Consider the following 25,450-nt stretch of genomic DNA (forward strand, 5'->3'; position numbering starts at 1 on the left):
TGGAATTTGCTCTATACGAGATGGCCTCAGGATTTCTCCAGCGAGGGTATTCAGCTGCTTGCTTTAGGCTTATCTGACCTTGCCTGTTTTATACTTAGCTTTCTGCAAGGAGCTTTCAGTAATATTAGATGTACAAAACACCGAGTTATGATTTTTTTTGAACAAAAATACACTTATGCTCTGGACAGGTCCCTGGATCTACTGGATGGGGACTGGTGGGGGTACTTGCAGTGGGGTATGTTTCCTCTTTGAAACACAGCTACACCATTTGGTTTGCATGCACAGATTTCCCACTTCATGCAACAAGAAAAGACGTATGGTGAAGATATCTCCCATTTGGTTGCAGAAGTGTCTGTAGTCCTTGGAGTATCACAAAATGATCAAGTGGAACAACAGGAATTCCCAGAAAAGCAGTCAAGACACTATCTGGGGTCTCAGCACTGCTGTTTTCTCTTGTGTGACAACATGCACAGAGCATGACTTATTCCCACTTCTATCCACCGTGTGTTAACAAGTCACAGAAGAGCTTCGTATGACTGGGCAGGAGGAACAGAGACCCTACTCTAGAAAGATAACACATTTTCAAAAGACCATGTAGATAAATAACATTTTGGGAATATTCACAGAGAGCATATAGTCCATATCACAATTTCCTTTAAAATATTCACCCTGCTGCAAAGGCAACACTCAAATGCTGTGTTAGACAGGTGGGGGTAAGAGGGATACCACTGCTTAGGTACAAAGTTCCTATTTTTTTTGCACCATGATTTATCAGCCATGTAAGACATGATTTATTGTCTGTATTTGCTTCTATTCAGCTCTCTCTGACTTCTACCATGCTGTTCCGTAATACTCTTAAACAATATCCTACTCAGGCTGGCCTTGACTTTTTCATCCAAACTCAAGGAAAATGAATAGGTTTAGCAACATGTCAAAGAAAGTGTTTGGATTCAGACAAAAAAAGATGAAGGTAAAAAAGCCAAGGTTCTCATAGATGGGAGGACTTGACTTAACTAACTTCTGCAACGGCAAGAGGAAGTCTGTTAGGATAAATATCTTAAGATGTCTCTCCTGCAGCAATGCCATTCAGCTAGAGGTACAATCTTTTGTGGAGCCTTTATCAAGGTAATATTTAGTTCCATTACATCATGAAAACAAAGATTTTCTGTTAATAAATAGATATAAAAAAGAAGTAGTTTCTTTTGGTTTATTTCTTGGTACAAACCGCTGCTGTACTCAAAACCTACAGGCAACTGTTCCTATAGCATGTTTTCTTCATCCTTTAAACATCTCATACATTTTTCTATTCTGAGGTGTGTTGTGCACTAAGCACTCAGATAAAATGCTCATAAAAAAAAATCCAAAAACTATTCAGGAACATGTAGGCATAGCATGGCTTTTGGTTTGGAAAAGCTTTTTAGCCCTGGAATTGAAGACACGATATTGTACGTGTGAGCAGCTTTTTAAACATGATAGAGAACAGTGTATGAGGAATACAAGTACAGCGAATGGCTTCTCAAGGACAGGAGCTGTTCAAAGGATTTCTGGCTCATAAATACTATTCCTATTACCCACTAGAACAAATGAGTGAGTACTAAATGTGGAACATTAGAAATCAATGCAAGAAGGTGTTATAGCATTCAGTGGGCTATGGTATTAGAAATGTGCTTTAGTTATATGTCTCTAAAATCAGAATCTTCATTACATTTATTCAGAGCAAGAAACATGATACAAGTTTTTTATTATTATTATTATCATTTTAATATATATATATATTTACTTATCTCTAAAATGCATTTTTAAGCTGAGGTCTTTGGAAATGTTCTCAATTCTGCTGTTCTTCAGTACTTAGTTTATATGATTTTCCTCCTCCTTATGATGGATTTAATCTTTACAGCATCTTATGAGATGTGGACTTCTCAAAGTGCATTAAAAACACAGTAAAGGCAAGAAAAAGATCAGTGATAATATAGTGCTTCGGTTCCTTATATGAGCACAGTGAGGTCAATAAGCAGTACGTTGATGAACATTCAATCTGCACTGAGGTGAAAGGAGTAAGACACACATTTAAAATGAATGCTTTAGCCTAGCAATTTTCAGCAACTAGTGTATGTGCTGGTGGTGATTTGCCTTGGTTGCCCTTTACTTTCTGTCAGGACTCTGCACTGCACCAGATAGATCAGCATTAGTTCCCTCTAACTGGTGAGAGGGAGCAGAGATAAAAAAAAAAAAAAAAAAGCAACAGAACTTAGCAAGGACACCTCATTTGTGGTCAGTTTGCATCACAGAGGACCTTGTAGTGACTGAGATGCCAATTTAACCCCCACATTGCTCTTTTTCTAGCTTATCCAGTCTTCAAAATTTCCCATATTCACTGCAGTGCGTCTATTATAAATTAGTTCCAATTATGCTCAGCTCTTTTCTCAGAGATCTATCCTGCCAATTTCTAACCATCAGTTATGGTTTTGACCACCTTATCTGCTCAATGCCTATGTAGAAATAAGGGATTTATAGAGGACTTGCAAAAAACCATCAAGTGGTGGCAATGACTTGAATATCAACACAACCTCATTAATGCTGGCAACAGTGCCGTAATCTAAATACCTTTTTAGATACTGTTATTGTGGTTTATTTTGCTGCAGACCCTTCTCAAACACATGGGAGCTGTAGATCAGTATTGGTATGAGCCCAGTCGGCTCCCCTGATGTTTTCTAGGTGATTAGTTCTGCTCTAAAGGTCTGCTGGCAGTCTGTAAGTGGAGTGGAGACAGCCAGGTTGCTAAGGTCCCATACATCTCTTTGAATTGCCTGGTTTTGAGATGGGAAGGTTCTTTACTTACTTACAAGTATCTGTATTTAGCTATATGCTGTAACTTCGCAGGAAGAAAAAATTCAAAGTGGTTATGGTGTAAATTGGGGAGAAATTTTTGATTTTTTTTTTGGGGGGGGGTTCATATTAAAAGAAAAATATTTACAATTAAATACTTCATATTTTTTAAAGTTTGTTGCACCTTTTTGTGGTTCTGTTTGTGGGAATAGTGCACTATAATTGTGGGAATAATGTGCACTATTCCCTTCCAATTCTTCATTTTTCTTCCCCCACTCTTTTTCTCTTTTTTTTTTTTTTTTTTTTTTTTTTTGAAATTTCATGCTTCAGGTATACTTGTAGACACTGTTATAAAGTCCAATAATACACTTCAAAGTGTTACACTCTTGGACAACTTAAAACCATAGACAGCTCTAAAAAGCCAGAGAAGCAGAAAAAAAGGAAATAAATGTAAATTAAAAAATAATAATCTATATTTAATTTCTGCTACTAAAATCTTTCACAAAGGAATAAAGAAAAGTGGGAAAAGGAATGAAAGTGGAATTCTTTCTACTGATAATTAGGAACTTAAGATTAATATTTTATTTTATGAATTAAAAATTCAGATATGAGAATTTAAAGAAATTTCCATTCTAATTTTATATGCTTTTTCCTCCATAATTATGAGAAATGTTTCCCGGATTTGGCTTCAGAATTTAAATACCTATAGCCTAGGTAGGTGTCCCATGAAGCGGTTCATTTCAACGGGCATGAATTTAGGATGCAGTGGGTATGCCTTGAGAGATACCTATATCTCTCCATCTGCCATTATAAGGACATTAAGCCTAGAAAATTGGTTTAGACCAGTGAATTATCTTTTAGATGGCTGAAGTTAGAAATAGGGTTTTCCACCTTGCTTTGCTTTTGAAATCCTCAGTGGGCACACCCCAATGCACTTCTGCGTACCAAAATAATTGTGATCTGCAAATTCTTGAGGCACAAACAGTTCATTAGTGCATGTGTTTACAGCACTGAGCATAATTGGGCCATGATTATGATTAGGGACAATAAAAAATACTGTCACACTAACTTCAATAGTTATTGTTTTGTATTGTTTTGAACACAAAATTTCATACAGATTCTAAAGCTACAATGTTCATTGAATTGGAACATCATGAGGAGTTACTGAGATCAACAAATTACTGGGTTTCCCTCCCTGAACCCAAGCCTCTCTCTGGTTTTCTACCTAGTATTATCTATGACTGCTCTAGGATCCACAATCTATTTCAGGATCACATTGAGCAAGAAAGGGTGTATTTGCCTCATACACGTTGTGAGCTGGGAGTCATTGTCTGCAAGTCCTTTTCACTTTCTCCTGCAATGTGCCAAAGGGTCTGCTGGAACAGCAACAAGAGTCCAGTAGCTCATGCCAGAGTTGGGCTGTGCTTCTCACTGAAAATCATGCCAGTGATATGACGACACTTCCAGCGCTGAGCAAGTAGGACCCTGTGCCATCTGGACACATACCTTTGTACCAGTCTCTAGTGGTGGTGCCTCCTTAGTCAGTTTGGTCTTCCTTTTTCCCTGTTTAAAATGGGGGTTATGTTTCCTTTTTTCCAGTCAGTGGAAACTTCACCGGACTGCCACAACTTCTCAAATATAATGGGTGGTGGCTAAAATAGTCGCTAAAACTTCATCCGTGAGTTCTCTCAGGGCCCATGGGTGTATCTCATCAGGTCCCATGGATTTGTGCACCTTCAGGTTCCTTGGCTGGTCTTCAGCAGGATCAAAGAATTCTAATCTGTGCCTGGTGCTTTATTTGTTTTTGTTTTGAAGAGAGATCTTTGCTTTTTTTTTTTTTTTTTTTTTGGCTACAAGTAAACACAGCACCTGTTATATCTGCTTTCTTCCAAAATTGGTTAATATGATGCAAAATATACAGAGGCCAAAATAAAACGTTCCCCAAATTAAAAAGTGAATATTTGTAGACCTGAACTAAAGAAGCAAAAGGTTAGATCTGAGCTTCCAAAATTCATCATGTACAGGTAATTCATAGCGACTTCCACTTTTCCCCTCATCTTTTAGAGAAGCTTACTAATAATAAGATTACCACTGAATATAAAGGTGAAATTTGCAAGGTGCAGGCAACATTTTACAAAATCCCAAATGCAGTACTCAGAAGAGTAGGCAGAACATAAAATTAAATGTTTATCCAAAACTTCTGAGAATACAGGTGAAAGTACAAGGTTGGGGGCAAAAAAAATCAGCTTTGATGCCTACTTTTCTGTCTCTGGCTTATATGGTTCTGTGTTTCTGTATTTCTTTACACCTATCAATTTTATCATATTAAGTATGATAAAGGTGTTTATACGATATTGCCATATACTGGAGATAACACAGAACACTTTAAGTTTAGCACTTACAAAGCTGAAAATAACGAATACATGGTATTTCTTTTATGATAGTATATATTTTTTCTATATATTTTAGTAGGATAGTTTAAGTTGGAAGGGACCACAGGATGTCTCTAGGGAAAACTCCTGCCCAAAGCCAGAAGAGCTGTGAGATCAGCCCAGGTTGCTTGAGATTGTTCTAGTTGGGTGTTCTAAACCTCCAAGGATGATGACTGCACAGCCTCTCTGCACAGTGTGCTCCAGTTCTTGAATGTCTTTGTGGGGAAAACGTAACTGTCTCTTGCTCTTAATTCAGAAATATTTATGAAAAACCTCCTGCTCTTGAACAGACAGATTAAAAAAGTCTGTCAAAACAATTTTTTTGGAAAATAGTTTATAGATGCACTAGAATGTTTTGCAATGTATACCCCTTATCAATCAAAACCATCAAGGAAAAAAATTGCAGTTGAAAGTCTTCAATCACATAAATTTTATGAGTGCTTGATTATATTTTATTTTGAGTGCTTGATATGTAACCTTAATTTGCATATAAAAATGTATACATTTATTCTTTTCAAAGGAGTAAAATATAGAGCAAAGTTTTTAGTTTGTGATAGATCACAGATAAAGCCTAAAGGTCTCAGATCAAATCCTCGCTGAGTACAATTAAGTGACACTTCATTGACTTCAGTGGATGTACTCCAGGATGTGCCAGCAAAGATCGGGAATATGAAAGAAAAGCATTGCAAAAGCCATGAAGAAAACAAAAGCATTGAAATATTCTAATATACTGTGATTGTGTGTGAATCCCCAGAGAGGTGCATTCTGGAAATATACCAGGAACAGCAATTACAGTGTGGATAAAGAAAGACAATGAAACCATCTCATTTTAGATTCATGGGGTCAGAAAACAGAAATTGCCTGGCTTATATTTTCCTCTTTTGAAAACCACATATGTTAACAAGAGAGGGAGAGCACAGCACTAAAAGCAAAATTTGCTGCATTCATGTAAAAGCTTTTAGAAGGGAATATTTTTGGGTGCTAAGGACACAACAATGCAGTGTTAATTCATCAAATGGGGTTAGCCAGAAGTTTGAAGAGCTGAGGTGAAACTTAAAGTAAAGCTGAATATTTACAACTTCACTCAGTCTTAATCCTAATGCTGCAGCACGAATACATTTTCATAATCTCCGTGCTTGTGAGTCATCCTGGCGTCCTTTGCAGCACATATTCACACTGGGCTATGTAATTATTTTTAGAAAATGGGAACTTTGTCATCTTTGCCATGCAGAGGGATCGGGTGATGCAATTGGATCCCCATTGCTATCCTGAACTTGTGACAATGAGGAACAAGTTCATACCAGTGATTATTCATGAGCTTTGTCATAATCAGGATGTGTATATGTAGATACAGAGCTGCTGGGAATGGTTTCAATTAGAGCTCTGTGTGTTTGGGACTAGTGATGCTGCTTCAGGCTTTGCAAGCCAGTGAAAATAACCTTCCAAATACAGCAGCTCAGACCTGAAAAGCCTTGAGGAGCTTCCTGTCCTGAAGGAAGGATCAGGCCAAAGGAGAGAGATATTCTGCATGATCGAAAGCTTACTTACCTGACACAAAAGTGTGGGCCTGACAAAGAGTACTTGGGATTACTGGACAGCTAAGGGACTGTGTAATGAGATGTGAAGACCTTCACCTTTGGGTCATCTGTGACATGAAGTCATTATCATCTGTCAGATGTTTAGTGGTCTATGTGAAATGAGTATTGTCCTCTGTTCCCTGTGACAAACGTGTTCATCACACAACTGCAGCTAGCCAAAATGGCATGCAATGGCATATTTGCAAGCACATCAGGAGCATTAAGTTCTAATGTAGTGTCAAGGTTGAACTAAGTCCCCTCATTCCCAGTTGTTTCTCTGGTGATTTTGCTTGATGTTGTCCTTTATTGTAGGATTGTTTCTGTTGTTATTCTTACTCTTTACCCTTATTATTTACTGTTTAGTATAAAATGCAAGTGTGTTGGGAGCTGGAACTACCTGCCTTGAAAAAGAAGGTCCAGTAGAATAGCCTTTCTGCTTCCTACCTAAAGTCTGCCTAACCCAGCCCCCTGTTTTGAGTCAATGTTCAGGTAAGAGTATGATAAAGAAGACAAAAGTGGAAATATCCTTCTACTGATATGCATCTTCACCTAGCAATCAGTGATCTGAAGACTCTCCAAGCAAGATGAAATTGTTTCTGTCTTTGTACTGAATAGGTACTGATGGGCCCATCGTCTATGAATTGGTCTAATTCTTTCTGGAGCACATTTGTATTTTTGCTTTCTGCAGCATAACAGCAGTGAATTCAGAGTACCAGGCCCCTTCCTGGCTGTTACCTTCTCTTTTCAGCTCCATCAATCTTCCACGCCTGTCTCACGTCACAGCCTCAGCAGGAGAACTAAATGTCCCATCTGAATCACAGCCTGATGGTCTGGGCACTTCCCAGGAAAATTTCTGGGCTTCTCAAATCATTTCCCACGGAAATGGAAAAACCTGGTTTTCCAGTGGCTGAGAGAATTATAGAATTATAGAATGGTTTGGACTGGAGGAAACATTAAAGATCATCTAATTCCAAGCCCCTGCCAACACCTCCCACTAGACAAGGCTGCACAAAGCCCCATCCAGCCTGGCCTTGAACACTTTCAGGGATGGGGCATCCACAGCTTCTTTGGGCAGCCTGTGCCAGTGCTTCATGACCACCCTCTGAGTAAAGAACTTCTTCCTAATGTTTAAAAACCCAGACTTCCCACTTCTTGTGTGCATGCTTTAAACCTTGCATATTACACGGTGGGAGAGAGGTGGCTGTGGCCATGCCACTGGCAGTGTCATAGAAAGGAAGCACTTAATGCTTCCCTCTTCTGGGAGGAACCCAGTGCTGCCAGTGCCTTCTACATGCTGTGGGCTGTTTTATTGGTGTGAACCATGGCACAGGGGAGAGGAGGGTGGAATGGAGGTGGAATTAGATGATTTTTTTAATGTCCCTTCCAACCCAAACCATTCTATGATTCTACAGTTCTATCATGCACTGAGGGCTCAGCACGACCTTGCTTAATTAACACCTGGGCCTGGAACAAAGATGGGTGCTGGGTGCCACAGGGTGGGCTGGCACCTTGTGAGTACAGGGACAGTGCTCCAAGCAGCTCCAGTGACAGCAGACCACCTTGGGTGGGGGGATGGAGCTGCATTGTAACTGTGGCTGCTGCTGCCTAAAATTTCCTTGTACAAAGAACTAAAGGAGAGCAAAGGGAATTGAGGCACCATTTGCCTGGTTTCCCTGCTTGTGCAATGAGCTAGCTCATGTTTTAAAGCAATCCAGTAAGGAATTTTAGCAAGCTGTTGAGACACCTTCTCCAACAAAGCCTCTAGATGGATTTGTGTAGTGGTAACAAATTATTTTTGCCTATAGATTTGAAATTCATTGTAATTTGTTCATTGATTAAGTTGGACCTTTGTAATGTTCAGTTATCACTGTATCATTATGAGCAACATACCAAGACTCCTAAAAATGTAAGAGGAAATCTGACTACTATCTTCTCCTTTCTGTAGTGTCAAAAATAAACGCCATACCCAAGAAATACATTGTGGGGTGGGGAAAACAAGAATGCAGAAAGCATTTCAAGGCATATCTTTTCTCTATGATGAATATTGCTGTGTCCTGTTTGCAAGCACTGTCAACTTGTCACTCAGTAACTAGCAGCCTGCCCAGAGAGTAAATTAAAGTGGTTGATTGAATAGATATAGATAAAAAATAAGAAATCAAAAGCACACTGCATAAAATCCCAACTTCATAAAATTCACTACAGTGGAACACCCCTGTAATGGAAAGTACAACTCTGGAGGACTTGTCCTATCTTCCCACCTTATTTAGTACAGTGTCTGGGTTTTATACTGCTCCTGATAAATGAAAGCCATCATATTGTTGCTATTAACTACAACATGGTAAGGACTTTCCAAAGGAGTAACCTTATAGGTTACTACATAAACATGTATTTGATGTATAGAGGCTCTGACTGAGACAGTGTGTTGCTGAAGATGTTTTTAGAATGTCCTACAAATATTTCTAAGGCAGATACAACAATGCTTTACACACTGATTCATTATGCTGTGTCTTTATTTGGTGCCATTGGGAAATGTAGACACATCTATCCTCTGATATATTTAAGAGGTAACCTCTAGTGAAAGGAAGCATCTAAATGTCTTCAAGTGTCAGTGTCTAGGGCACTAATGACACTAATAGCAATGCTTATAATCAATATTATTTTCTTATGCAGTAAAAATAAACAAGCAAACAAACAAAAAAATATATAAATAACCCAGTGAATGGACAAAACTACAAAGTTTTGACCCAGTTCTAAAATATCCAAAACTTCATGTATTTAGATTGAAGCCCTCTGTCTTAACAGCATTCTTAGTATCGTTGTGTCATGAAGTCAAAAGTATCCACCCAGAGAATGCATTACAGAGAATTCCAGTATTTTTAACCTTGAGGTTTTTACTCTGCTGTGTGAACCCCAGAGATTTTCATCTGAATGAATATTTTGAGAATTGCCTATTTCTAAATTTGCCAATTATGCTTGTAGGAGCTGAACGTTTTCTGACTTAAATTATATATTTTCTTCAGATAAAGAAAATCCTACTTCTCATAAATATTTCATCAGAAAAAATGAAAACATGTGAGCTTGTCTTACAGATAAGATGTCAAGGTTTTAGGAAAAAAAAAAAGTTAGGAAAGAAGCTGAATTTCAGAAAGAAAACCAATGAAGAAATTCAGAGTAAACTAACTTATTCTAAGGTTAGAAAGAAATGCACATTTATACACTTAGAGTTTGTGTGCAAATCCCATAATTACATATGCAAATAACCAATTATCAGAAACTGCCAATTTTAATGTGGTGAGTGGTTGAAAACACACACACACATTTTAGCATAACAGTATATTGAGTTGCATAAACAGATTGATGATTTATATTTATTCTTTAGTAATTTGCAATTTGTTAATTTGATATTCTAACTCGACTACCTAAATATATACGTGTGCGCGCTTATGCTTAAATTGCATACAGCGTATCCAATACTATGTTTTGAAGCACACTTCTTTTACTACTATATACAGTGAAAGTAAGCATCAACTATTTTAATTTAAATTCCAATCAACAAATAAAGATTCATGTTGCAGCAGCTGTTTGGAATTGTTGATCTTTCTGACATATTACCACGGCTGGTAACGGGATGCACTTTGTGAAATTTCAACTTTTCAAGTCAAGGGGTTAACATTTAATCAATAGTTCTCACTGTTATGGGCTCTACTGGGAAATACTAGGTTGTGATATACGCTATGCATCATGAAGCAGGAGTTAGCGCCTGGGAGAAAAATAATCTGATTGCAGAGTTTCATTGACGGTGCTCTACTCATACATTTTCTATAGTTCATTATTTTCCATAAAGTCCACATAAAATTGCCACGGTCTTTTCCATTATAATGTCTAAAAAGATGTCACATACCAGATTGTTATTGTGTTCTCAAAATGTTTTTCCATGCTCCTGTGAAAACCTGTGCCTGGTTCCCATTGGGAGTTACTGAGGCATGTTAATAAATTGGAGTGTAATGAACTGGTGCTCAGTTTTTCCAGTTAAGGCATAGGTACGGAGGTTGCTTCCATAACTGGCAAAACTGTGGGACATGTCTTATTAGTATATAAAGATTGATCAGAACAAAAATTCTTATCTAAATATTCCAAAGTTCTGAAAAAAAAAATCAATCCAGGGTCATGATTTAGTAAATTTAGTAGATTAGTAAGATTAGTAAATTTAGTAGATTTAGTAAACCAGACAGCTATGATTATTTAACTTGGGAAGAGTGAGAGGTAACAGTGGTGAGATGATCTTTATTTATAAGAAGACCTGGTCTGATTTCTAAGTTGGAAAGAACCAAGGGCTCATTCCTGAGACATGTCATGCAACCTTGCTTCTACTGAAGAACGAGGTCTCAAGAGCCTATAAACAACTGAAAACAGGGCAACATCTGGACTGCAGACTGATGTCTCAGGCAGATCACCAGAACAGACGTAGCATGTCTACTACATGCTACTATTTGCTGAAAAGTACTCAAGAGTTTTCATCAGTTTCTGCAGAAAAAAAAACAAATCTTAATCATGTTATCTTCCATTAAAATTCCTTGGTAAAATGTATGCTGTTTGGAAGACATTAACACCTCAGTGCTGCTTTTCAGGGCTAATTTGCATGCTTTGCATGCCAGTCTAATGTTTTCCTAAGAGCACACATTTTCATATTGTCTCAGGCACTTACAGGTGTCCACAGGAGTCAGCAGAAGACCTTCTCACTGCCTTGGCCTAACCTTTGTGGAAGGTGAATACCTGAAAGACTCCACACATTAAAAAGGTTTGCTGACCATTGAAGACAGTGCTTTACAGGCACTCCTGTCTTCCAAGATGATAACAGCAGGTAATGGAGGTCCACAAAAAGTTTTATTGTGTCACTTTGTTTGGAGATAGCTATTATATGAGAATACCGAGCAGACAGAGGCATAAGATGGAATCCTATTTATTTTTCTATTGTTAGGATCTGTGCTCAAAATTTTTCTTCTCTCTAAGCCATACTTCAAGCAGAGAATATCCCATCAGCAGCTCCATGTGTGTTTCTTTTCATACTAAAGCTGTTTTACCCTGGGGTTTTGTAGGTAAAATGATAACACAGAATTGTGTGTTATCTTTAATTACAAACATGCTTGCTATTCCCCTCACAATTCTGAAAGAACAGTCAGTTAAAAGAGAAAACAAATCATTCTTTCAGTATGTTTGTCACAATTTTTATACTGCAAAGAGCAATGACAACTTGCCATGTATCAGTTTACAGGCAAGTATTACATGGCAACTGTTTAGTATACATGTCGCTAAAACTAGCCATCTAACTTGAAGGAATCATTATTTTGCTACATAGCTTAAAGGTGACTGGTCCCTATAAATCACTCATACACTATGTGTAGAGATATTTTGTTCTTTACAGCCTGTTTGGGGGGAATTTATAGAGTAGTTCTCCAATAAATAACTTAATTACTGAAACTGAAAGGCTGCAAATGTGTTGCAGTGGAGCAATGCCATTCCAAAATGATGCTACATCTTCCTTACTAGAACAATATCCAATTAAACATATTTTATTATTAGGAAGTCTGGAATTGAGCCGTTAAGGAATATAGCCTTTTTGTTTGTTTGTTTCTATACAAGCTTTTATTTTTCACCATCCCCATACACTACCCACTTTCAATCCCCTCCGTTAAACTATGGGCTGCAGGTACAGAAAGGGAATGCAAATGGAGAGGAGTCTCTCTCTTGTCACTGTCAAATATATATTTTTGGCAGTGTTCTCCTGACCCAGGGAGTGTGAGACTCTTAAAAATCAAACGAAACCAGACTGCATGTGGGATGACTTGACATAACAACGTATGGTGCACCAAACAGCTTGGAAGTAAGGAAAAACAGTGCCATTTTTGGACAGCTCTGCTGTTCTCACCTCCATGCAGTGCTGCTACAATTGAGAACTTACACATGTGCCCACCTTTCTTTCTCCTCCCAACATTTTCATACTAACATCATAAGTATGAATTAAATTTTACTTTACATAGTTATAGATGCCTGGTTCCCTGTAAAGCCAGGTCATGCTTGTAGGCTGATGATGGCTACAAATGATTTGTGGCTCTAAAATATCTTAGTCTGTGAATGCTTAAGAGAGTAGCATAAAATTCATAGAATAAAAAGTAACCATATTTGATTTACTAAGTTCATACCAAACAATTTCCCAATCAGTTAATGTATTGTATTGCTTTTCATGTAACATACATTTCTGACTAGTAAGCGATAAATCTAGTGAACATAGCTCAATGGTATATCACAGCTGGGGGCATGGGCTCAGTTCTGGTGCATCTAGCTCACCATCTCCTCCTGCTAAAACAAATACACAGCATGCCCCATCTTAATGCATCAGACCATTGCCTTGATGGGCATTAAACTATCTTGAAGAACTTTCTTAATAGAACTTTCTGGTGTTTCTATCAGGACTTGTGGTCATCTTTCTCCCTGGCTTTGCTGTTTGCATAGTGAGCATTGCTTCTGGTTGTTTCCCTGACCTCAAAAGTACTTTGCTCAGTAACTTGTTGGGGGTACAAAGCAGAGAATGCAATTGAGCATCGGAATGTGATCCTCACCTCTCGCACCTCACATAAAGTCAGGCAGTATACAAGTCAGGGACAAAAACTGGCAGTGTGACAGAAAAGAGGATGTCATCTGAACACTGTAACCAAAACTAGTGATAATGCCTTGGTATTGCTTTCTGAATAGAGTAAGACAAAGCAAAACAAAACAAGCAGATTCATGTGATAAAGATTCGGTACAAGGTAGTAATTTACTTTGGCTGTGGACTATATTCAACTTGATTTAAATATCTTAATATTTAATTATCTACATTCATCTTACTGAAGTGCACATAAAGGAACTTCTTCAAAGAAATTAGCTTTGAACATTATTTACAGACAAGGTGACAGCTGTCTAATTCATTCTCTTGTGCCAAGGGAGAACAGTTAAGTGATGTAGAAAGGTTTTGAACTGTATTATTTAATTCACATAATAAATTTCAGTAGAGTCATATGGTAGGATTCTATTTGGTTCACTGCCTTTCTACTGATTGTCTTATTAGATGTTTGTACCTCTACATCTGTCCCACCTGAATAATTTCTCTAGTTATCTTGAAAAAACTTCCAAAATCAAAAGACTGTTTTTCCAACAGTATGTATTCCTTCTGTTTGCGTGTGTGTTTGTTCACATATCGCTTGAAGTACTCGCAAGAGCACAATTCTGTCTTAAAAACCTTAATGCAGAGCAATGTTAATTTAATGTAGTTACCAGCAATGCTGGTTGCATACTCTGTAATGAGCAAGTTCAGTTCTGCCTTGAGTTACTTACTGACTACAACTTGATGGAAAATTGCAGCAAAGCAATACTGCAGGTGGCTAGACCGAAAGACCTCTCAAGGTTTTGTCCAGTCATGACAGGATGTAAAGTAGTGAAAAATCAGAGCACTTTTGGCTTTGATTCTCCTCATAAAATGGAGTTGGGAATGCTGTACTCTGCAATTTCTAAAATCCTTTTAGCACTGAGCTGTGTAATGCTGGTCTTTCATTAAAATACTCTTGAGGATAAGGAAGAACAGATATAATCCTGACCTTACCAAACTTACCATTTTGGAGAGAGGAATTCAAACTTAAACGTCAAATAGCTGGTATGTCAGTCCAGAGCACAGTAAATGAAAAGAAAACTGAAAAGTTGAGATGTAAAAAGGTTAAAATCTATGTTTCAGCAATAGGCTTTGCAGAAAGTGATTGCTCTGATGTAGATTAAGCTGTACACTGACCTTTCAAAGAATAAGCATTTTTCTCAACTGTCACTGTATCAATGCACAAAACAAGCAATATCATTAGGGAAGGCACCCAGGCTGGCAGACTTTGAAGAGATTATGTCGATGAGTCATGACCCACCCATTCAGCAAATAAAGTGAAGGTTAAAGCTTACATGTATAGAATAAAGTTAACTGGAAAACTGCAATTACTTTGCTCTCTATAAAACAAGTCTTGGATCCAAAATCCGGGATTATTTAGAGCTAATATGCTCCAAAATTTCTCCCCTACCCCCATCCATGCCAAATATAAAAGGGCTAAAATCAGCTATTGAACCCCTCCAACCTTTTGCACCTATATGTGTTCAGTACTCAGTGGCAAACAGCTTTCTGACCCTACAATTACTATTCTGATTTTAGCCATTTTTACCTTGCATTTAGCAAATGATGTTAGAGAAATATCTTCTGCAAAATAGCTAACTTTTTAGGACATGGCTGCAGGCAACGACTTGAATCTGGAAATATCTTTTAAACAGATATCATGTTTTTAAGAGTTTGTGTGTGTGTGTGTGTGTGTGTTTTCTTTTTTTTTGGTGAATATTTTGTTGAAAATCCCCCCCCTTTTTTTTTGTTTTTATTTTTATTTATTTTTCCCAAACATCTTAGTAAGCCAACAATTGCAACTGACATAATATTTTATCAGAGTCATTCCTCACTAGCTCTTGGTGCATATATTGGAATCAAGGCCTGACTATAGACAGTAACTCAAGCATTGATCCTGGCACGTGGGTAGATCTACAGCAAGGTTTTTGCAAACTTCACCAAACACATCAACTGTATCCAAAGTGGTGCTGTATCATTCGTATCAAAGAGCCATGTCCAGTCGTTCTTAGCACTTGATAAGTTGACTTGTTCTGGGATATTTTCACTTTGTTTACAGAAAAATGTGACTGCTCTTTTGAGCACAGAGAAGAAATTGAGGCAAGAGGAAAGAAGAAAGTAAGAATGCACAAAAATTTAGGCCGTGCCTAAACTTTTTAGACTTTAAAGCTTTCTAAACTTTTTAGGCTGTGCCTAAAGCTGGTGGATTATTTCTTCATTGTGAGCAGCAGTTATATCGACCTCAGATGAACTAGTTGCTCAAGTTGAAAGTGTTTCCACCCCATAGGAATAAAGTTACATTGCAATAAGTAATGAATGCATTGCTTTTAGGCACAAAGCCAAGCTAGATTTAATCTAACTCCACTGGCCAATAAATGAAGAGATGGTGCCATGTATTTCAACACTGAAACCCTTGGCAAACCTGCCAGAGAGTGTGAGCTCTTACTTGAAGAGCCATACCCAGTGTTGACACATCTTTGCTGCACCTGAACACAAACTAGCAAGATTAACACTAGATTTGGTATATTTACACACATTTCAGCCAGTCTTCAGTGATGGAGAACAGACATTGCTCCAAGTGCAGGGGTTTGGTGTGTAAGCAGGGGTTTGGTGTATGAGCAGTTGCTGGCTGGACAGATCTGTCTGAGGGCTTGGCTGCTGCACAGTGCAGCAGCCAAGCATGGCCTCAGACTGGAAGAGCAGTAAACCACAGGCAGATGAATCCTTTTCTTCCATGCCTATTATGCAACTCAGGAGAAATGGTCAATATCTAGCTCTCTACCAACAGCATTTGCAAACAAGACAGATATTTCCACTAATAAAAAGCAAAAATAAGCAGAAAAAAAAAATTGACTTCCCTTATCCAACCCCTTCATCTGTGCATGAAACACAAGATCAGATTAATCCCTAGTTGATCACAGCTCACTGAACCACTTCACATATGTCAATCAAGGTTATGTACGCTACAAAGTGCAGGCTGACGTGAGGAATTTTACACACTCAACTCAATGCATTTGAAAAGCATCATTGATCTGGGTGATGCTAGCATCAGTCTTTGTCCTACCAAGTTTTAAAAGTGCAGAAAGAAAAAGGAGGGTGGGAAAAGAGGCCATGGCAGGGCAGATTTCAGCTTCTGCTACTGCAATGAAGCCAAAGAGGCAAAAGAGTGATAATGGAACACACCAAATAAGTCTTTCTGCTAATCACTCTTCACTCATTCAGTATGACTAGGAGACCAGGTGGTCATCACTGAACCAAAACCTGTTTTATCTGTGTACTAACATTGTAGCAAAATGGACATAAATGTTCTCATGTTCTAATGCTATGCTGATTTAGGTTATGCTGTTCTGTAGACAAGAGCTTTTTATCTGATGAGACCTATGAGAATATTATTCTTCGAATTAAATTACATGCACAGCTATCAATGGGAACATAGATGAAACATGGGAAAGTTTCTTGTACTGTAGGTAAATGTGTAGAACTGAGATGTCCAGCAACTTAATAGCCATGATCTACCACAAAGAAGAAAAATACATGATTACATATGCATAAATTCTTCCTGTAAGTGTTTGACATTTGAAGCTCTGAAAAAATTCCTAATGAATCTGGAGATCAGTGATCAAAGAACAGAAGGTCCTGACTTTGATTATTTTATGTTTCCCTTCAGTTAAGTTGGGGCTGTAACACAACTGTTGCATTCTCAGGAGTTCTGTTCACAGTGAAACTTTGCTCATGATGGGCTAATGCTATTCATGATGACATCCCACTGTCTCTCTGCTCACTGGCTTTGAAATAAATGCATCAAGAAACAAAATCTATAATAAAGTTTTTATGTCAATTACATATATCTACTTATTATATTATCTATTTTGTACAAAACTTGCTACATGGCATTTTAATGTGGACCGTGGTTAAACTACATTCATTTCCACAATGTTTTCTGTAAAGAAACTCTAATCTCATTATATGTTCATAATTTCTGTCTCCATAAAGTGTAAAGGTCCATTATTCATACCCACACAATGTTGCCTTTCCCTCTTTAATAATGTCTTTGATTTTGAAAAGTCAAAGGCAGGATGTGCTGTTGCACACTAGTATTTAAGCCTTCTTAATAGCCGATCTTGCACATAGGCACTACTAATATTCCTTTTTTTCCTGGACCATCCCTTTCATGCTCCATATTTGTCTAATTGTCATGGCATCGAAAACACATGCATGTTAAGGGCCTCTTGATGTCATGTTACTCTCACTGCATTTTTTTTATTATTATTTTTGTGATCCTGTGACTAAAACTGAAGTAAATCTGGACCCCATGCTACACAGTCTTTGTCCACTTTGCTGAACATCTGAAAATCTGAATCTGAAAAGAAACTCTGCCAGGAGGTAGTCAAACTAAGTTTCAGCAGCTCAGATAACAAAGAGTACTAGAAAAGGCCTTTCACAGATTCAATATTTATTGGATTTAGACTCGTTTCAATTTCCAGTTTCATCCACTTACAGGTTCTCTGATTACCCCTGTCTTTGTAGTCTGGCAGTCTGAAGTTTGTTCTTCTGTACTAGGTAGTCCAATAAACAAAGACTTTCTCATCATATTAAACATGAGAGTTGCTGGAGGTTTTTCAGAACTATGACACTTAAGAAAAGACTGGTTTGCACTCTGCTGAGGTTAATAACTTTGCAGAACTCATAAAAGCATTCACAATTGTTCTTGACTGAATCATCATAACAGCAAGCAGGTGCTTATATATAATCATACCTTTTGGGAATTGTCTCAGATCATTTGTCTGCCTCAAAGGATGTTCCTCACAGCTATTCATCTGAAAGACATAAAATGGCTCAAATTGGCCACTTGGCTTTCATTTCTACCAGAAACAGTGTACGATTCAGGATTACTTTGTTGTTTACACATCTTAAACAAGAGGCACAAAAATGACATTTTTATATGTCAGAAGTAGTTTCTTTTGTGTTAATGAGTAAAAAGTCCTTCTATATTTTCACCCTTTTTTACAAAGTCTATTATGTCAATTTGATTTGTTTCATGAGATATGTTGGACTGAAAGGGTATAAATGTGCTTTCTGGGCATAAATGCTTTGCAACAGATTTCAGACCTTTTAACGTATAGTGCATCACTAGTAAACAGAACCACACAACAAAGAAGCCAATGGGCCTTTAACAAATGCAATAATATCTTTAAAAAGACAGAAAATGTTAACTTCGCTTGTCAAATGACAAGTGAGGAACAATTAAATATTTATCTTTCGACTGTCCAGACAATCGCACTTTCTTATACTGCTTCAGGATTTATATCCAAATGATTTAGATTCTTAAAACCAGTATTTCAATCAAGTATTTTAATCAAATTTTAATTATTATAATTTATTTATTTTTATTCGAAGAGCACCAGGTGAACAAGTTCTGAACATTATTAGAGTATTTAATGTAAAACTTCCCTCAAAATTCCAAGACAATTTATTTATATTTTTTTTCCACAACATAATTACTGTTATTTTCCCCTGCTCAATCAAAGATATACAGTGTGGTCAGATGTATAATGTAACAGCTGGAGTGTAAGAGCTCTACTACTGTTTTACAGTTTGTTTTGCATATACCGTCACACCACACCATGGTAGACCTAGTCTCTACATTCATCTGAGCAGCCTATCTGACAGCATCTCATCTTTCAGATATTGAAACAATAAAAACCAAAATAATGTATGCTGTCCTGATGTCAGTGGATCATTTATATTGTCCTTTTTTTTTTTTTTTTTTTAAACATTTGCTCCTTTGCCTTAAAATCTTAATACCATTACCCTGCATCAAAGAATCAAACAGCTGAAAGACAAGCTTCTGGGTCTTGTTTCCATCTACAAAAAAATGCTGAGCAGTAATCAAGAAAATACCTTGGTTTCTTTATGATTTCTCTTTTTGCTTTGCGATCACAGCTTCATTTCAAAGTGCATTTATATATCTGAAATCTCAGGGAAATGTCTAGGAGGGCCCTTTGATGTCAATCAATTGCATGTGAGCCTTAACAAGTACTGTGCTCCGTGATTTTGTCATGTTGTACAGTGAGTAAACCATTGATTTAAAAACTGAAGCAAGATTTAGATGATTAAGTATGGAAATTATTCTAAACTGTTTATAATGAAATGTAGATTTATTTTTTTATTATTATTATATTAAATCTGTAACACCAGTCTGGTAATTTAATGATTTTTTTTCCCCTTTTGCAGATATGTGCAGTTGAAGGCTGATTTCACACTTTGAAAGCAGAAAGCTTTTGTTATAACAACTTCTCTCTGTGGAAGTAATTGACTTTAGAAGGTGAGATATTCTTGTGTCTCTCCACAGATTAATTCTTTTGGATCTTATCTGCAGTGGAAAAAAAATGGAACCTGTGTCTTCTTAGCTGCAATTTAAGCATGCTCAAACATTATTACCACTCTCTTTTCTAACCCTTTAAGGACAGGCGGTAATAAGGAGGTAGTAACCCTGTTTGTTTTAGGTTTCATTCACAACTGGTATTTCTTCTAAGTGGAGCATATAAATTAGAACTGACTTTTTCATTGGTTAAAAAGCTTTCAATACATGAGCTAACAAGTTGGAGAAAGATAAATGCTGATTTTCAATTATTTTTTTCCTACTGTGATAACTAAGACACCAAAAATCATTCAGTCTTGTATATGCTTTTTCTTCTATGCATTATTATGTTCATTTTGATGATCCAATTTTTGATGATTTTTGAAAAGAAAATTTAACCTGTTACTATTTGTGTAATTCACCATGGATTCTGACATATTTATGATGCTGCTGGGTCCTTACCTGTAGGGACAGGCTTCCTTCTGCCTCATCCAGACCCATGCCTCTGGCTGGCAGTGCAGTCAGTCTGCAGTCATCCAGAAGGAGGTGTTCTGCGAAACCCAGAGAAAGTCAATAAACAACCAGAATTAAACCTGTGTGCTGGAGAAACAGATTGCTCAGGGTAGCACTGCAGCAGTGGTGTCTGATCACAGCAACCCAATTCTTCTTTGTAATGGATGGCTAGAGGGGAAGTAAAATGGATGCAGAGCAACGTGGAAAAAGAGCAAAAAGTTCTCTAGAGACCTGGATGTCAAATGAATGTATAAGGGAACATTTACAGTACATCTTGTTTAACTGGAATTAAACTTATCTTTAAAACAATTCCCAGCCTGCAGAGTGTGAGAATGACTGATTCTCTTTATTAAGTATAATCTTGTAAGATATCTACTTAAAGCAGATAATAATTAATTGCAGAAGTATACTATAATTAGCTTTTAATGAAAAGTACTTATAAAGATAAATATTTGTATACTCGTTGTATTGATTAGAAGTTTAAAGAACAGAAAGCTCAGGCAAATATCTGCAAGACCAGTCAATGATCCTTTAATTTTAATTTTGGAGAGATTCATACCACTTATTTCTAAAAATTGAGCTAAACTGTTCCAGTTATGAATCTAGTTAAATAGGTCCACTCTATGCTTGTAAGTATCTCCAGAACTAGGCCTTGCCTGAGCTAAGCTTTCTCTGGAGCTTTCCTCTAGAGATTAAAGCACCAGACATAGTAAGATTCAACATAGAAGACATCCAGTTATGGCAACTGGACTTGGTAGAGCATTTACTAGAAATCAGTGTCTAGGCTATTAGAAATCTGTCCTTTACAGCTAAAGTTCAGGAAGGGACTGTATGAATGGATTGTGAAAGGTTTAGGAATCATGCTGATGAAGCAGGTCCATGTAGGCAACTTTTGCAAAGCCATGGCATAAAGCTTAGTGCTCTTTAAATGTGCAAACAAGGAAGCATGGAAGAGCTGTAGAGAGGTTTTGCTACTTCACCTGGCAGTAATCATGCCAAATTAAACTTCTGAGTCTGGTTCTGGAGCTCGTAGTTTAAAGAAGTTTAAAAATTGGCTGCATCTCACCTGTGGCCTGAAAGAAGACCTCTTACAATGGAAAACATAGAGATTTAAATCTAATTAACTTATCCAGAGGAGACCAAGATAAGCTTTGATTTTATGGTATACATACCATTATGCAGAGAAGACAGTCAGTACTAAGTTTTCTAATCTATTGAAGAAAGGCAGTGTAGAAGCAGCTAGAAGTTAACTCTGGAAAGATTCTAGTAGAAAGAAATTACACTGGTGCTCAGAACACATTGGAATGAACTGCTGAAGGAAGTGCTGAATTTTTCATTTTTGAAGCTTTCATATCACAACTGAATGCCTGTCTGGAATTGCCCGAGTTGAAATCACATCCTTGTGCTCAATAAAAGCATACCTAGATGTAATGCTTGATTGAGGATCTCATACTAAATAACCTAGTGGTCCTTGTTGACTTTAAAATATAGCAATCTATTTCTTCTACAGGCTGAGGGGAGAAAAAAAAAAGGAGAGATAAAAATTATTTCCATATTTTCATTTTTGGAAGGTGCTCAGAAAAATATGATGCTGAAGTACATATATAGATAAATTGACAGATGAGAAATGATGACTTCTTACCTTGAAAAGAAAATTCTCATACTTGCAATATAATAAAAGAAACATCAAAATAAAACCAATTAATTTTTCCTTTAATTATCACAGTTTCTACAGCTGTTGAGCAAATTATAGCTTCTTTAATATGCCAATTTTGAAAGTACTTCACATTATAACCAGCAGATAACAAGGGAATAAGAGTAATTGGAATTAAATTTATACAGTGGAGAATTCTCAGTTTTAATGTTGTCTAAATGGGTTTTAACATATTGAAACTGCCAGAAACTCACATGTGAATAAAAGCTGTTATAGAAAAAGAAGAGGAAGGAAAAGAAGGATTAAAGTAAATACAGCTCCAGAAAACTTTTGGAGTAAAATGGGTCTGTGCAACCCACAGACCCCATGGAATTTCACTATCACTGATGAGCATTCGGATAAACTTAGTTAAGTGTCTGCACCAATAAGGAATAGATAAATCTCACAAAATATGACTCTCCCAGGTGACAGGTTATTTTTCTGCATGACATTAATCCTTTATTTCTCATGAGATGGGAAACCTCAAATGAAACTCAGAGGAGAGGGAGGAACTGCAGTTCTCTCAGAGATCAATGTTGTATTTTGATGCTGGTATTTGTTTGGCAGGTGACAGTCATTCTTAGAGCCTCCCACTGTGCCAAGCTCTTGCAAGTAAGCATGAAAATAGACCATATACAGTTGATCTTGCAGCCAGAATAACCCATATAGGAGGTAGGCCGTGAAAGAAGAAACAACTGAGAAGACTTGTTCAAATACCCATGCGTGTGATTGAAACCAGGCCCTGGGACTGTCACAATAGTTTGCTGTCCGCAGTGATGAGAACCAGGGCATGAATTACCACTGAAGCTTATGGTGAATTCCAATAACATAGTCTCTGCTAGACCTACAGCATCTTCATGCTGAGATATGGGTTTTCCTGAGCCAGTCATCAACCCACCATCACCCATTTGTGCAACATGATGCCTGCATTCCTGGGACAAGCAGTCCCATGCTCTGGTCCTTCCCAATTTCTCTCACCCTGAAAGGCATTTTATCTTGGGGGCACACAGACAAATATTCAGTTGATACTAAATTGTGGTATTACCTGAGGCAGCAAAGGAACCTCCATTTCACAAGCTTTTGTTTGCATCCTGGCTCTTGTAAGAATGCACTGAGATTACATGTAACTCTGTTGCCAGATCATAGCCATGATTTTCCAGACCCTAAGACCCTTCACATCCTGCTCCTTATGAGGAGGGAAATAGAGTTCTGCTGATGTCAGTGTTGTTATAAACACAAAAACCCCAAAAGAACAATGTTCCCTGTACAGATAGTAATCCATATGCAGGAAGAATATAGATGATTAATACTTAGCTGAAGTATTCATAAGAAATTAATAATGGCTATATAAATCTGTTCTGCTGGTTTCTAAGTCTGTTTCATTTCTAATTTACAGTCAATAAGATTACTGAATGCCACAGAAGTGCTCCACTCCACAAGTGCTACACAATTTCTAGGTAGCTTTTGGATGTGATGGTAAAGACGATAATACCTCCTGGAAGGCACAGAATACAACATTCTCTAGAGAGTAGTGAAAAGATAATTTTATGACATTATATTCTGACACTGTGTGAATCAATTTTAATGAAAGATATACTTGCTTTCTTTTGCAATGATGAATCTGGAAATATTTAACCCCCCAGGCTTGAAGGAAAAAAGTCCTACTTTAATGGAGTAAAAATGTGCTACATCTTTGTATTGAACATGAGGTAAAAATACTTTTGTTCCCATATTATTTTCACAGCAACTGAATAAAAGCAAGAATATGTACTTCATCTTTCTATCAGTAGCTGGAATCTGCCTGTTAATTCCACCTTGCTCAGATTTTTAAAGATGGAAAAGAAGCTATCCAGACTTTGAAAGCACTAGATAAATATTTGTCAGAATTACGAGTTAATTAAAATCATCTTACAGTCATATGCTCTAAAGAATCAAAGTACTTTTACACATGTATGTGCACAGAACATTCAGGAGTTTGTGAAATCTACTTTTGAAAATGCAGCTGTTTCTAGGGTGAAATGTAGAAACTAATTAATTGTAAAAGTACACAATAGCTTAAAACAGCAGGTGGATAAAACTTTTTCCTGTCACAGCTGTGGCATAATATAATCAGACAAAATGCAATTATCCAGTTGGAATTTGAGAAAGATCTTATAATTAACATAACTATTTTTCTAAATATAATCTTTGGATGTACATGCTACAAAGAAAACTAGAAATACTTCAAAGAGGCTTGATGCATCAGGGCTTTGGTTTTGTTTTCACTGAAACAAACCAAAATCAAGGTATCCTCTTCTCACTAAGAAGAAATATTGGTTGATCTACAACTTAAATATTCACTCCTAACTTCTTTATTTCTAAATTTGTCTTGCTAATATCTTCCTTTGGGTTCTGTAATCACATTCTGATGGATATTTATGCATTTCCCTTAAGCAAAAAACAAGCAATATGACATCCTATCTATTCTTTCTGGTGGTAATTCTACCTGTTGCCTTCACTTCCCATGGGGGACTATTTCCAAGTTTTGTATGCTCTTGAGAGAGAAAATAAACTAAGCAGTTTGTGTCTATTCTTGTAATATGGTTTGTGTTCATTTGGGGGATTCATTATTCCTTTTGTTTTGTTTTATTTAGTTTTATTTTATTAGTATAATGAAAACTGTCTATTCTTCAATTACTTCCACTTCTGTTTGAAAATTTTGACCTAACTTGTAAAGAAAGTTTTTTTTTTTGTTTTCTTGTTTTTCACCTCTGGTTGCCTGTTTCTTGCCCTGGTTGTTCATTCTATTCAAATGATGAATACAATTTGTATTATCATCATTATTTTTGTGATTATTTTCTGAAATGAACAACAAACAAGTTGCGCCAAAAACTTAACATATATTAGCAAAACCTAACCAAACCAAGAAAAACAAACAGACAAACAAACAAAAACACTTTAAACAAGCAAACAAATAACAACAAAACAAACAAACAAACAAACAAAACCCACAAAACAAAACAAAACAAAAAAACCTGCATTTAGAAACAGATTACTTGGATAGAAAGATAAATTTTGCCATGTTAACAACATGATAGGTACCTTCCTTAGGTTCAGGTGTATGGTTTCTCTCTACTCAAATATCAAAGAATGATCTGCAAGATTTTTTTTGGTAATGGAAATCTGCTGTTGTTTCAAATCCACTCTACAGTTACGGTTCTGTAAGTCCCTGATTTCACTGGAAGCATCATATATGAATTAATGAAAAAATATTTATTAAGTTTTTGCAGTCCTTAATTTTAATTGCTGCAATTAATGAATGGAACTGCAAGTAGAGTTCAACTAAGGGTTTTTCTAAACCATTAACGGAGACTCATTAATAATGCT

The 25,450-nt window shown here is 36.9% G+C and overlaps 1 long non-coding RNA gene across 1 annotated transcript in view; it reads left to right on the forward strand.

Moving 5' to 3' along the window:
- The window catches only part of LOC119716923 (uncharacterized), a 60,133-nt gene extending 35,400 nt beyond the window's left edge, over positions 1-24,733 (forward strand). Inside the window, exons 4-5 of the long non-coding RNA XR_005265740.2 lie at positions 19,752-19,842; positions 23,481-24,733. This is a non-coding gene — a long non-coding RNA (uncharacterized lncRNA). The remainder of the gene's footprint in view (positions 1-19,751; positions 19,843-23,480) is intronic.
- Positions 24,734-25,450: the final 717 nt, after the last annotated feature.

Source organism: Anas platyrhynchos, chromosome 4, assembly GCF_047663525.1.
Source record: "Anas platyrhynchos isolate ZD024472 breed Pekin duck chromosome 4, IASCAAS_PekinDuck_T2T, whole genome shotgun sequence".
Taxonomy (NCBI): Eukaryota; Metazoa; Chordata; class Aves; order Anseriformes; family Anatidae; genus Anas; species Anas platyrhynchos.